We start from the raw sequence: 14,432 nt of genomic DNA on the forward strand, positions 1-14,432 counted from the left end.
GTATTTTTGCTAACATTTTAAAGTAAACATCACAGAAATGACTGTTAAAAATAATATTAAAAATCAACAACTTTTTTATGCATTTTAATTCGTCCATCTATTTTCTACTGCAATACGGCCAGCCATATCCATCTTTCCTGATTTTTTTCCAGGTCAAACACCAAAACTTGATTATTACTGGGTAATGCTGTAGTCTACCTCGGTCATTGAGATGTCAACATGTAAATATAAACTTTTCTCCTTTAGTCAAATAGTCACCTAGCTAAAGCTGCAGAACCAAGCCTTCTGGCAAAGATGGCCAAAAGAATTAAATATACTGAGTATGGTGCAAAACTATGCAGCAGCAGAAGTTGTATTAATGGCAACAAGTATTTGATTTATTATTAGACACTGCGCTGCTCACAAAAGTGTGCTGGCCACACCCCATTGGCGTGGGGTAGTGTGCCTGGTCTACGTAATTAGAGCCCATTATCTAAAACTGTTGGTCTTACATAAAAATGCACACATTTTATTGCATTCAATGTTTAAAAAAATGTATATGGCTCTCACAGATACACATTTTAAAATATCTGGCCTTCATGGCTCTCTTCGCCAAAAAGGTTCCCGACCCCTGATTTAGAGTGTTAAGTTGCTGTGTAATCACTTCAGTGCTGTTGGTAAAATTCATAAGATGACACTGTGAGTCAGACTGTTATCACTTCTTCCTAATTAAAAACAATATTCAATTCATTACCATTCAATTCATACTTTACGTTACTTTAATTGGGGAATTAGATAAGAAAACAAAACTGGCAACAGTTGTTATAAATTTCCCGGTGATGGACGTCTGAATAAAACAGCAAGCATCTTTATTTATAGCTCTGAGGTGTAGCAATGATGTGCAGTATCTGGTGGGGCCCCCAGTGGAACCAGTCGATCGGATCGGAGGTTAAACACAGGTGTTACGCAACATTTAAACACAATGTTGTTTGGATCGGTATGTTCACACACACATAAAAAAACCCCAGACACCTCAAGTGTCTCAATTAAGTGGACAAAAGCGATCATCGTGCTAACAGAAGAATAGCTTATATTTATGTATAACAATGAGCATCATTGGCAGCAACAGCCTTACTCATAAACATTTGCACAATATGATTTTTCACGCCTGATTGAACTGTTTCCGCTGGGTCAATACAGCAAAAGCAACTGAATCAATGTCGTTTTTGTTGCTCCTTTTTCTGTTTACCAAACACAAAACACTGCCGAGGGGATGAACAGCTTGTTGATTTCTTAAATTATTCTTATCATTATTGGCTGCGCAAAACCTTGAAAGCACACTCACAATGCTTGGAGCCTGCCACATAAACACACAGATTTGGATTCAACAAACACTTATTAAGGCTTGGTTTACGGCATTCTGGCTGAAAATGCACATGGATAGGCCAAGCTAAGGCTTGTGATCTAATGGGCCGATCCTCGTGTGGAAGAGAAGCAGCATCAAATGCTTCATTTGTCAGCGGCTCGCTTTTCCCAACAAGCAGACAATTCCACCACGCAGCCCTGGCAAGTGGTCATCAATTCACATTAACACAAACACAGAGTTGAACTCTGACGTGAACCCTGCTACAGAGAAATGTCACCATGACAGACAGGATGAACTGAATCAGAGCTGTTTACTGCAGCTGGGAATAGAAAAGCAGATTGTAGTACTGTGGCCGTGTGAATACTGGCTGGCTGACAACAGCTGCTGCTTATTTTGCGTTATGGATGCTAATTATTTGGCTGCCACTGGTGCCATCAATCAGGCGGCTGGAGGAAGCCCTGAGACTTGATGAGCCCACTTTGTCATTCAGGGTTTGGACAATCAGCCAAATCAATCAGAATCAGAACGCTTCAGACATACGCTGGGCCAAGAAAGATACATGAAAAAAAAAAACCCACCTGATTATTTGACAATTACCCCGAGAAAAAAAAATCTCATTAAATACAACAATAATGCTAATACTAATAAAAGATTCATATATATATATATATATATATATATATATATATATATATATATATATATATATATATATAGAGAGAGAGAGAGAGAGAGGTATATATATATAATAATCTTTTATTAGTATTAGCATTATTGTTGTATTTAATGAGATTTTTTTTTTCTCGGGATAATTGTCAAATAATCAGGTGGGGTTTTTATATAGTATATATATATGGAGAGGTATATATATATATATATATATATATATATATAAATCTTTTATTAGTATTAGCATTATTGTTGTATTTAATGAGATTTTTTTATATATTTTATATATGTATATATATATATATATATATATATATAAAACCAATTTTAATACATTTAGTTAATGTAATTAAATGGGATTTTTAAATTAAATTTAATTAATAAACACAAAAGTACATTTGAGGTTAAAGGAATAACAATTGAATAAAATGATTTGGTTTCCATATTTTATTTTCTATAATAAAAAAATGTGACCCATCATGTGGGTCATTATTTGTTTTTTTTTACATTTTTGAAATTTTTACTGATAATTCATTCATTTTTTTAATAATGGAGTTTGTATTTTACAAACCTAAAAAGTAATTAAAACTAAAAAAAATCAATAAAAATCCAATATAATTAAAAAAAATCAGAAATCATTTAATGTTTCAAAGGTATCCTTTCATGGTTTTTCTACTTTTCTGACCTGTAAATATTGTTACCACATTGTATTCTCGTGTTAAACGATGCCAAAGCGTCAGATAATGAGGTTTGCACATTTGGAAGTGAGCCCTGAAAGAAATTCTGGTTGGCTCTGAGTGCTGAGTTTTTTCTAACACAGAGTTCTACTGACGTCAATGCGATCCGGACTTCCTTATATGGGCTGCAGATTGCCTGCACTCAGTGGCCAACATGCAGTTTAAGGATTGTCATTGTTGGTAAACAATGACTATGACAATCTATAGTTTATTGCATTATTTGTAGCACGGGCGTTCATTTCAAGACGATATTTCTCTCCAACAACACTGACCTGCGTGCTCTCGCTCTCTGCTGTGGCGATTCGTTTGCATTTTTCTATCAGTTTGACATTTCCCCGTGTGGGAGGCAATAAGACCATGTTTATATAAGAGCTGCAGATAATGAGTAGTTGAAGTTTGACAGAGGATGGGGAAGAGAGGAGATACGGATTTAATGGAGGTCGTTATTTCGTTTATGGAGTTACCTGGATTTACTGGGAAGCCGATTGGGACCTTAAGTAAGAACGGAATGTTCAGTCCTCTGTTTGGGTCTTATGAATTGGAAAATAAGGAAGGCACTAGCCGTTCTGCTGTTGTCAACGATCCGGAATATCATGTGTCCGAAGTGTGACCCACAGCTGCTTCCTAAAAAGTCACTCAGAAAAAGTGTAAAAATCAGCTCTAATTTTACAAGAATTACAGTCATAATATTCAACAAAAAACGAGGTAACCTAGCAAGAAAAAATATATATTATGAGAGTAAATTATGTCATTTTAGCAGTTTAAAATTGAAATATTGAAGAAAAAATATGTTATATTATGAGAGACAAACAAAACAGCAAATAAAGTTGTCATTTTTGGAAAAGGAGGTTCCAGAAAAAGTTACAATGTCCAAATGTTACAGGAAGAAAGTCATAATTACGAGAAGAAAATTTACAAGAAAGTGAATTAGTTGGAAAATATAAAACATATACGTATATCAACTGCTTTCATTCATTCATTCATTTTCTACCGCTTATCCTCACGTGGGTCGCGGGGAGTGCTGGAGCCAAACAACCATTCACACTCACATTCATGTCCTGTTATGTCCTATGGACAATTTGGAGTGGCCAATTAACCTAGCATGTTTTTGGAATGTGGGAGGAAACCGGAGTACCCGGAGAAAACCCACGCATGCACGCATGCAAACTACACACAGAGATGGCCAGGATGGAATTGAACTCTGGTCTCCTAGCTGTGAGGTCTGCGCGCTAACCACTCGACCACAGCCAACTGCAATTTAATAAAGTAAAAATATTAAGAGAAAATTTTAGCAGAATTTTAGCAGAATTTTAGCAGAATTTTAGCAGAATTTTAGCAGAATTTTAGCAGAATTTTAGCAGAATTTTAGCAGAATTTTAGCAGAATTTTAGCAGAATTTTAGCATTTAGCGTTTTTGTAGAGTTTTTGTTCAGAAGAAGTTATTTTTAAAAGAAACAAAACTAAAAACAAAACTTGTACATTTTATAACATTAGGTTGAGGGGAGTTGGAATTGTACGGGAATAAAGTCAAAATATTAAAAGATTAATAAAGAAGAAAGTTGAAATATTTGTAAAAATAAATAATATAATTTAAAAAAGAGAGTTGTACTAGTAATAGGTAATATCTTTTTTCCTGACTTGTTAGCATATCTATTCCTCTTAAGTGGCCATCCTTTTGTATGCACTATGTCAGACTCAATGAAAAAACTTTGGCCACTATACTGACGACAACATTTGCACCGCCTCAACTTTTAACAATCTGCTTTAACCAGCTGACATCCTCTTATTGCTCGACAGGAAATCAGTCGGCTGGAGTTACTCTTGATTTGTAACAGTTGGCTTGAGCATCTGAATGTTTTTTTTTTAGCTCGTAGCCTCAGGCTGCGCTTCCTTCATATTCCGCCTTCTGCTTTTATTCCTTTTGTGTAAACAAGGCAGTTTAATTGCTGAGAGAATACTTGGTGAGTATGACACTTTTGCTCTTTTGTTGACATCGATTAAAACGTGATCTATCATCCATGAAGAGAACTTTGTGAATCTGTAACCTTTTACGCAGACATGTACAGAGTGTACGTCTGGATTGCTTGTGCTGTGATGCACCAGTTCACCGCACACGCCTCACTCTGGTACAATTTTAACATTCAGGGTCGGTAAAGTCTTCCTCCGCACAATGATAGTCTGAGGATGTCATTGCCGGTTTGATGATCTCTTCTAAATGTGAAGCGCTCTTCACTCCAAATGTTCACCTTGACAGCTTCTGCCAAGACATTGGTCACGATGCCTCTGTGCTGGTTATGCCTCCCGCCCGTCAGTGTGTGTGTGTGCACTCTTGCAGAGGAGTCAAACTCATTTTCATTCAGGGCCACATCAGCAGGAGCAGTTGTAAATGCATCTTCTCATCACATGATGACAGTTTCCTCTGCATTGCATTATTAATGATTGTAATGAATGAAGAAGGTTTTGGAAGAAGATCATTTCATATTATACCACTAAAAATGCTAACTCAAACGTTTACGGATGCACAGATTTACATGCATTAAAATATAAGGCAAATCCTTGATTCAATTCACCTAGTATACTGTAATTAGTCACCAAGTGCATGGTCTCCATAAGCAGATTTAATTATTAAAGGCATTAACATTGGTTTCGTTGCTGCTATGTTGTAGCATTTTTTAATGGAATTTTGTACATACGTATATATATATATACACCCACACATATATATCTATCTATATATATATCTATATATGTATATACATATACACACACACACACACACACATACATACATATATATATATATATATACGTAATATATATACATATATATATATACGTACTATATGTAACCTGGTGGATATGGAGGACCAAAACTGCCAAAATCATAAATAAATAAATAAATAAAAGTGGAAATAAAAACAAACAAAAAAAAAAATAAAAAAGTTAAATACAAAAAATAAATATAAATGGAAATAAAAACAAAAATATTTTTTTTTTTAATTTTTGAATCTTGTTTTTATTTTTGTATTTATTTTTGCTTTTATTTATTTATTTATTTATTTATTTATGTATATGTTTTTTTATTTTTGTTTTTATTTCATTTATATTTATTTTTTTGTATTTAATTTTTTGATTTTTTTTAATTTTGTTTTTATTTTCACTTTTATGTATTTATTTATTTATTATTTTGGCAGTTTTGTATGGAGGACCAAAACTGCCAAAATAATAAATAAATAAATAAATAAAAGTGGAAATAAAAACAAAAATGAAAAAAAAATCCAAAAATTAAATACAAAAAAATAAATATAAATGGAAATAAAACAAAAAAAAAATTTTTAATTTTTGAATCTTGTTTTTTATTTTTGTATTTATTTTTGCTTTTATTTATTTATTTATGTATATATATATTTTTGTTTATATTTCCATTTATTTTTGTATTTAATTTTTTGATTTTTTTTTTCATTTTTGTTTTTATTTTCACTTTTATTTATTTATTTATTTATTATTTTGGCAGTTTTGGTCCTCATAGAAATGCAGAAGGAAAAACCAGGAAGTCGGTGTCCGAGCTTCTCAGGGACGCTGCCAATCGTTTGGATGATTTGGAACATGGTAAGTATGAAACAGCGTCGACCTCTGAGTCTGTTGTTTCATTTGTGTGAATTAACTGCTCCAATAAGGCTGCCACCCGGAAAAGCAGGTAATCCGGGGAAGCATTATCCAAAATATCTGCTAGCAAACGGAGATCCCTGGAGATTGCAGCCATATTTACCGCCATTGAGAGTGGTGTGGTGCTGTGGCTGTTTGCAGGCATACCTAGTCGATTTTCGCACTCACATGTCGATCAACCAATAGGCGAACAGTTCAACCCAAGACACACTTAGGACCGCCCCCTCATTTGAATAGTTTTTCCTTCTGCATTTCAAGCTGACATTGTCTGCAGCATGAAATAAATACATATGAGAGCAGAGTGCTTTTATTTATTTATTGATATGTAATTCTATTTATATATTTATTTTTGTATTTATTTCTACATTTATTTTTGTATTTATTTTTAATTTTGAATCTTGTTTTTTATTTTTGTATTTATTTTTGCTTTTATTTATTTATTTATGTATATATTTTTTTATTTTTGTATTTATTTCCATTTATATTTATTTTTTTGTATTTAATTTTTTGATTTTTTTGATTTTTCAATCCTTATAGTACTGTTGCTTTAAGAGCAACGCTGGGGGAAGGGGGAGGGGACAATCTTGCGAGCGCGAGACCAGGCAGTAAAACCGACAAGGTGGCTAACACCACATCTTGGATAAAGTTGCCGTAAACACTAATGTAAGTTGAAAATGACTCCTAAAATTAATATAATACATTCAAATTTCATGAATGGGGCAACATATATTGGTGAATGACATTGTATGTTGACGGCCATACAGAGGGACTCGCTTAAGCAGCAGTGCAGCGTGAGCGTTGCTAAGCGTATTTTCTAATTGTGTGCATTATGTGCCCCTGTAATTAACAAATGTGTTGTTGCATGCTGTTTAGAGGGGAGAGGTGATGAGGTGGTTACTTTCCATGCATGTAACAGCTCTCTCTCAACATACTGGAAGACGTAAGTTTATCTGCCTCTAATGTACAATATTACCCTGAATTAAAATTATAACTGTTTAAGTGTGACTGTGTAACATTTGAAAGTATGTGGTGAGGGAAAGTTTTCATTTGATTTTTTTTGTATTATTCAGCAAGCCACTACTGTTTTTTTCTGTTTTCTGGAAGTGCAGTTTCTGGTTGTTGGTGCAAGTCAGGATAACCTGCACCTATGAGGACCAATATGTAGTGCTCGGGACAGAAGAAGGCCAATAGCAGTATTCACCTTCACTAAGACTTGCCAATCTCAGTTTATTGTCTCTAACCCCTGATAATTTTCAAAGTTGTCCTTTATTAAATCACTGGCTGTTATTATTGCACACTTTCTGTAAATCCAAGATCTTAATTTCACATCTCATCTATCTCTGTGTTCGTCTGCTATATGATATATGACATATGACATATGACATTGCTGATCTCAACAACCAGTGACCTGAAAATTACCAGGGGGTGCCCAAACTTTTTCATAGCACTGTATATATAGATGAATAGATAGATACTGTATATACAATATATATAAAACATATATTAAATATATGTGTTTTGCCTAAAACACAAAGACAATAGGTCTGCTTTCCTGGATGACAAATGAAATCTGGGGCTATTTATAGTTTGAAATCACAAAACCATGAATCAGTCAATTAATCATTGTCAATTTATTGAATAATAGATTACGCATTGATTAATTGGCACCTCTAATCCCAATCCCAGAGGTACTGAAAATAAATATTATTTAAATAAATATATTTTTGGATCACCTGACTCCAAAACCCCTCTTGGTGTGGGCTAATCCCCCAAAATACCAAAAAGATACTTGGTTTCCCACCTGCTCGATAATTGCCATATTACAGTACTCTATACGTGCATAGTGTTATGGACACACAGTATGCTCCTTTGCGTGAGCTATGGATGAGCTCATCTTAAGTGTCCCGTGACACGCGCTAATGTAATGTGTGCAAGACAAGGTGACACAACACGCCCACCTCTGCTGATGACTGATGGCCAAACGCGACCGCCGTGACCTCATGCGTGCCGAGGCTTTCCTGCGGAGGCGACCATGATTATAAAATGAGAAATAAAGAGAGTTGAGCGCGGCCAATTCTTTACTTTCAGACCTTTTGATGTAAACACAAAATGCACACTTGCCTTGAGCAGAAATGAAGTAACGGCTTCCATGCAATCTCTCTTCCTTTGTGTCCAAACACTGGCAGTGCAGTATAATTACTCCACATGCTGTGTTTACACTGACAACACAATACTTTCTTTCTGCCCTCTGCTTCTGTAATATACGTTTAATAAAACTACAACCACCCCCGTCGCCTGGGAATGCTCACATTCATAAGGTTGCTAACAACCGAGGACAGGGTAGCAGAAAACGGCAATGGGGAGCTAAAACTGGTAACATGCTTTTCATGGCCATCATTCACTGGGAAATATGAATGCCGTACTTCAAATAGACAACACCACTCACTTCATAGACACCGTGTGTTGCCACACCTCAAATAAAAACTGGCCTCCACTTTAATCCACACCTTGCCTCAATCACTTGGTAGAAATAAAAAAACACACCTCAAATGGACAATAAACACCGGGCCTTAAACACTGGTTGCAATGTGTACTTTATAAATAACCGCAACATTTCAAACAGAAATTTCATTTATTTGAGGAAAAAAGACCTCCACTTTAATAGTCACCACACCTCAAATAGAAAAGAAACTCGGCCTCAATCACCGGTTACAATGCGGACTTCATGAATAAACACCACACCTCAAATAGAATTCTGCTTCATTCCCCTTGAGAAAAAAATTGCATCCAGTTTAATAGCCACCATACCTCAGACAATTACATTTATGCATCAATTGCCAGTTAAATAAACACCAGACCTCAAATTGAATTCTCCTTTATTTCTCCTTTGAGAAAGAAAAATGACTTCATTGCTACATGCCTCAAATAGACAATCAGAATTCAATTAACACCACATCTCCAATATAAATCTCTTATTTTCCACTCAAGGAAAAATGGTGTCTAGTTTAACTCATTCACTGCCATTTTCAGAAAAGAGCACTCCAAAAATTCCCAAACAAGAGAACAATGGTAGCAATAAAGTACATACAGGTGGTCCTCCATGTTGCTGCGTCTCGCGGTTACGTATACATGTTCCCGTAAATTCGTTAAAAAAAAGTATTTTAGTCTGGCAACATGAGACTCGCTCACGAACTTGTAACAGCACAAGAATTAACTATGTGGCTCACCCGCTGCCATCATTAAGAACAAAGGCTACTGTTGACAACGGCGCCAAAACAACATCAGCAAACTGCAGTTGCACACACATGCAGGTCACAGCCTCACAGAAAATCGTAAATCACAAAAATCACAGGTCGCTACAGTATCCTTGTTACTAGCTTGTTACTGCTCCTATGAAAGCGATAGCAATAACTATAAGCAGCATAATTTTCAATTTTTTTATTACTGTTTAATTTCATGACTGTATTTAGTGTTTTAGTGTTCTGTATTTTAGGTGTTGAATGTTAACTGAGGTATGAGGACCGACTTAAACTAAAACCTGACTGAATACTATGGAACCTGTTAAAAAAGTATTATTCTGTGTATGTCGGGGGAAATATACAAATTAGCTTAATTGGACATAAATAAAGGGACATCTGTTATATTATGTAGATTAAAGGAGGAGTCAGGGCGTCTCTTGGCGGCATGAATGATAAAATGTTCGTTCTTTAATAACAATTATGAAATATGGCGGTTTATGTGGTGAATAATTGGAGTCTTAAGATTGTCATACAGGGGATGTGCATTATCTACTGTATTCGCACGGATGAAGACACATTACATGCTCATGCGTACCGTAGCACTTTCTGTGCTCATGCCAGTGTATTAAGAGTCTCAAACAATGTTCCCCAGTCACGCCAAATCATAAAAGCTGACAAGCGCTGCCCCTGGGCCAGTTTGCCTGGGGAAGAAATAAGACTCAGGAGAAGGCTTTTGTGTGGATGAACAAAAGGAATCTCCTTCCTCCTTTCTCTCTCGCTTCCCCTAAATCCAATCATGTGCCACCAAGCGTCTCCCACATGCCCGTTTCCAAGTTACCGCTTGCCAATGCTGCTTCATGGCCTGCCGGTGACGCCTTTTTACATGCCGACAAAGACTCCACCTGCAGGTACTTCCAGGTCAAATAGAGAGTGGAACTTCTCGCTTCTAACTTATAAGGCTGGCTGCTAATCTGCAATGTGGAGATTCACTTCAAGAAAGTGATAAATAAGGAGTCCTGACCTTGCTCCCGCATGAAGAAACAGAGCACCTCCTCTTGTCCGCGTTCCACCACCCTGTTGCTCCTCTTCCCTCGCTCGGGTTCTCCTCACACGCGGAGCCTCCTCATCTTCCTCAGGGGCTGGGATGATGGTGATGATGAGCTGCTCATGAGGAAAAGGAAGCCGGATGTGGAGAAGAAAAGAAAGACAGACTCTTCTGGCCCCTGAGTGCTCCTCCTCGGTGGTGTCTCCCCATCTGTCAGAGCGCAGCGGCAGTGAGTCTGTGTTAAGAGCGAGCGAGAGGCTGAGCGAGATGAAACGATACATGAGCTGACGGAGGGAAGAGAGAGAGAGAGCGGAAGAGAGAGGGAGCTTGTGGAGATGCACTGGAGGGAGATCCTCTATATTGAGAGAGCTCTTGTTTATCTCACTGCCATGCATTCCTTCTACAAAGAAGTCCGTTGTTTCTACTCTTTCCTCCACAGGCCGCAGACTTCCTGTTAGTACTACGCTCAACTTCCCGTCATTTGAGTCAAGTTTCTCGACGTTCTGTGCTTCAAACCCACTCTCTGTTTTGTTTCCACATTGGAGTGTGAAATAATCCAGTATGTTGCCACTGACAGGTGAACGCTGTTTTTGTTGTTTTTGCTCCTCCACAGACAAAAACTACAAAAAGTACCTTTTTGGAAATGCAGTCAAACCTTGGTTTTGAACGGCCCAGTTTTCCAACAAAAATTTTGGACAACATTTTGCCTTGGTTCTCATATGTCTTGGACTGTCGTACAATGGAACTTCAGTTCCCCTTGTTTTCATATGAATCGTTTTTCTAAATTTTACCTGGCTTCTTGTGCACCGTCTCAGTTATCAGTACAATATTGTGTAACTGTTGCATTTAAGTTGAGTCTTGTGGCGTAAGTAAATCACTATAAGATATATTTGAGGTTGGGCATTCTGTATGTGGGTGCTAACAGTGCATGTGTTATCACACATGCATGTGCATATCTTCTCTGCTGACTCGTGACATGACAATGCGGCCGTATCAGCCTAAAGTGTCCCCTGAGTACACCGCCTCCTTGGGTCAATATGCACAAGTCTGGGATAGATCAATCAAGGCTATGTGCATCAGCCAAAGGTCATTCAGGGGCCAAACGCACAACAAAGTATGTACTAGATATCATGTCAGACGTGGCTGCACTGATACCACGTGTGCTGATAAGAATGGCTACACGACATATGGTGATGCCATGTTGACACTGCAGCGTTAGCAAGGTCCGCTAGCAATGTAGACTTTCTAAATAGTAATATGTGTGCAGTTTCTGTTTATAATCAGCAAACGGGAAAATAATCTATCATCTCATCTCCCGCACGCTTGATTGCAGTTGTTGCTGCCAAGGGTGATCCAACCAGTTATTAGGTTTAGTTTGTTCACACAGGGCCATGTAGGTATGGAGGTTAATAATAGGTTTCATTGAAATATTGCACTTTGTGATCAGTTGTGCTGTCGTTGACTAACATTGTAATTTGTTTGATGATCAGAAACAAGTGCAAAAAAGTAAGAAATCAGGATGGGGGGCAAACGGTTTTCAAATGCCTTTCAACCAATCACAAAAGCCGATCTCCTTTGTCATACCCCCCAAGGGGACAGAAATGTTTTCATGCCTCCAGATTTGAAATACCATCGAGAAACTGATAATATCTAATTAATAAAGTATACTGTATAAAGTAATAGTAATAATAAAGTATAAAGTAATTAATAAAGTATACTGTACAGACTGAAGTCGAAACTGAAACCAGTAAAATATAACAGCATGTTGACTATGATACATTTGTACATGATGGCAGGTCTGCCATCATGTACATGTGTAAGTTTCACAAAGGATAAACAGTATGTTCTTTTGGAAAAATAAGTCAAATATGGGTGACAATACTCCTCTGAATTCAGAGGACTTGTAGAGAGACAGACCAATAATACATTACAATACAATCATTTCTACTGCGTTACACTGTGTGTATGCTGCTGGCCCCGCCTCCACCCAGAGAGACAAAGAGACTGACAAAAGGGCCCACTCCATTCATGCCATTGTTCTATGGAACAAATGCGCCAAGGTGCTGAAATCAGTATACCGTCTTCCTGCCTGTTTGGAGGCGGGAGACAAGCAAAAGAGACTGAGTGGTAACTGAGACGGACAAAATTATCCAGTTTATGTTCATTTATTGTGTAATGAATGCATTCATTATTATTGTACCAGGCCTGGTGCCCATCTGGAGAGAAAATTGTGACACCCCTAGTATTCTTCCATTGTACTGTGGCTTGCATTAGATCAGTGATTCTTAACCACAGGTCCGCGGCCCAAACTTGGGCTTCAAGCGCCACCAATAGGGCCCCAAATAAAGGTTATCAACTGAAGACACCAGAGATAGGCTAGCCGCTATGCTACTGTATGTTATCCATGAGACGCTCAGTTACAGTGCAGCTTCCGGTGGTAATGGTAATGGTAATGGTTTTATTTCATTTGAACATGCATCAGATTACAATTGAGTGCATCCCATAATCAGTTCCCAGTTCCACATGTCCAAAAGGAGTAGGAAGAAGCAAAGCTTATTAAATCCTACCCCTCCATCTGGTACTTTTACAATCAGTATCACATTTGTTCACTTCCTGCTTTCATAATACATTTTAAGGGTTTTTATTTTTTGTTTAATTTAAAAAAATTATATGACCATACAATGTCATGTGTAAGTCAATGTAATGTGTCAGTCAGTTGTTTAACAAACTCACAGAAGACCAGAAGAAGACATTCAACTACAACTAGCAATGGATATGTTTTTTAAATGAAAGAATGAAGACAAAAGTGGTGCCAGTCCCTGCCAAAATACAAAGTACAATCCGGATTCATCAAGTACAGCTTTGTAAATGGAGGAAGAACAACTCTGCACTGGAAAAATCGGGCCTCAACGTCAAAAAGGTTAAGAAGCCCTGCATTAGATATCCTTCTGCTGATGATTCATTGATCATATTCATGTTTATTGATGAAGCCAATTCAAATATGCATCCCCCACTTAGCACATTCCTCCACACCATCTTTTGCGCTATCGACATTCAATAGATCAAGATAGACACTTGAAATCATGCTGCATGTGCACTGTTGGTAATTGGGACACCCTCCCCCGCCTGCCCACCCTTCACCTACAGATAGTAAATATTACACACTTCCTTACATGTCTTATGAAATATTGAGTGGAATGTGAAATGTACGTTGAGAAATGAGGTCATGATGAGGGAACACCAGCAGGGAGGCTGCGGGAATCGCTCACTTAGCCGTGATCGCCGCATACGGATATACCTGAAGCCGTAAATGGGGGCAAAAATGTCAGTCAGTCAGAGCTGCAGGTGGGAGACGCAGCAGAAGGAGCTTGTATTCATGACCAGATCCACACTCAAATTGTTTTCCATGCAGCTGCTCTTCATTAATTATACAAATTCTGCCAGAGTGGAGATGTTCATCAACTCCTATTACACCTGCACATTCCAAAGACCCAGTAACCAGTTTCCACTCAGGCGACGACAATCCAATTCATCACATTTGTAACTATGCCTGAAATATGCATATTTTCACTGTATTTTATGAACAGAAGGAACAATTACAGTGCAGGATTAGAGCTGCAACAATTAATCATTATTGATAAATGACTATCCAATTAAATGGCAACTATTTAGGTACTTGATTAATTGTTTTGTTAATTAAAAAATGTAAAAATGTTATTTTTTTTACATTT

The 14,432-nt window shown here is 37.2% G+C and overlaps 1 protein-coding gene and 1 long non-coding RNA gene across 5 annotated transcripts in view; one reads left to right on the forward strand and one right to left on the reverse strand.

Annotated features, from left to right (window-relative positions):
* The window catches only part of shisal1b (shisa like 1b), a 41,253-nt gene extending 30,230 nt beyond the window's left edge, over positions 1-11,023 (reverse strand). For 2 of the 4 annotated variants that reach the window (XM_058075388.2, XM_058075389.2), the window contains exons 1-2: positions 10,678-11,023; positions 3,216-3,375 (exon numbers count right to left, since the gene is read on the reverse strand). The gene's annotated coding sequence lies outside the window, so the exon portion shown is untranslated. The remainder of the gene's footprint in view (positions 1-3,215; positions 3,376-10,677) is intronic. The other 2 variants (XM_058075391.2, XM_058075387.2) reach the window with 2 other exon arrangements.
* Positions 7,172-7,697, forward strand: LOC131131066 (uncharacterized). The gene is made up of 3 exons (XR_013627587.1): positions 7,172-7,208; positions 7,291-7,357; positions 7,527-7,697. It is a non-coding gene; the product is annotated as an uncharacterized LOC131131066 (long non-coding RNA).
* Positions 11,024-14,432: the final 3,409 nt, after the last annotated feature.

Source organism: Doryrhamphus excisus, linkage group LG1 (assembly GCF_037039965.1).
Source record: "Doryrhamphus excisus strain RoL-2023G ecotype Guam linkage group LG1, RoL_Dexc_Guam_v1.1, whole genome shotgun sequence".
In the NCBI taxonomy this organism is placed as follows: Eukaryota; Metazoa; Chordata; class Actinopteri; order Syngnathiformes; family Syngnathidae; genus Doryrhamphus; species Doryrhamphus excisus.